The sequence below is a fragment of the Orycteropus afer genome, unplaced genomic scaffold (genome assembly GCF_000298275.1).
Source record: "Orycteropus afer afer isolate SDZICR_OR568_19922 unplaced genomic scaffold, OryAfe1.0 scaffold00252, whole genome shotgun sequence".
NCBI lineage: Eukaryota > Metazoa > Chordata > Mammalia > Tubulidentata > Orycteropodidae > Orycteropus > Orycteropus afer.
In genome coordinates this window covers 2,324,054-2,325,294 of record NW_006921839.1, presented here as the reverse complement: position 1 = coordinate 2,325,294, position 1,241 = coordinate 2,324,054, and positions in this window count along the sequence as shown.

Sequence of the window (1,241 nt, the reverse complement as noted above, 5' to 3'; positions counted from 1 at the left end):
GGGCAATCCTACTTCCGTAGTGATACTGCCTCGGAAACCCAAGGAGGGGTCGCTATGAGTCGGGGCCGACTCGACGGCACATAACAACAACAACAACAACTATATGGAAAGTGAATTTGCTCTGTAAATCTTCACCCAAATCACAATTAAAAAAAAAAGAAATTTAAAAAGCAATTCCTTCAATCAACTGAGAATGAAAACATAAAATATCAAAATCTTCAGGACCCAATAAAAGTAGTGATCAAAAGGCAATTTATAGCAATAAATGCACACATCAAAAAATAAGACAGAGACAAAATCAACATTTTGACCCAACATCTCCAACTATTAGAAAAAGAGCAGCAAAAAAAGCCTACAGTCACCAGAAGTTTCAAGGCAGAAAAAAATTAAACAGAAAAATGAAAAGAATCAACAAGACTAGAAGTTGTTTCCATAAAAAGATTAATAAAAATGACAACCAATGGCAAATTTAACAAAGGAAAAGTAAGAGAAGATGCAAATAACACAGTAAGAAATAAAATGGGCAATGCCACAACAGAAAACAGAACCAAACAAAATAAAAAGGATAATATCAGGATTATCAGTTCTTCATACATCTATGAAGAACTGTATTCCAACAAATTTGAAAACCTAGAAGAAATGGACAAATTTCTAGAAACACACTACTTACCTATATTAACATAGACTGAGGTAGAAAATTTGAACAGATTCATAACAAAAGAAGAAACTGAGTAGGTCATAAAAAAATATATATATATATACCATAAAAAAAAAGTCCTGGTCCAGATGGCTGCAATTGAGAATTCAAGCAAACATTCAGAGAAGAGCTAATACTAATCCTACTCAAACTATTCTAGAACAAAAAAAGAGAAAGGAATCCTCCCATATTCAGTTTATGAAGCAAGCATGACCCTGACACTAAAACTAGGCAAAGACACCACTAGAAAGGAAAACTACAGATCAATATTCCTCATGAATATAGATGCAAAAATATTCCACAAAATGCTAGCCAATAGACTCCAGCAACATATCAAAAAAATAATACATTGTGACCAAGTAGGATTCATATCAGGTATGCAAAGATGATTCAGCATTAGAAAAACAATCAACATAATCCATCACATAAATGTTGTTGTTGTTATGTGCCGTGGAGTCAGCCCTGACTCATAGCGACCCCTCCTTGGGTTTCCGAGGCAGTATCACTACGGAAGTAGGATTGCCCAACCTTCCTTCCGAGGAGT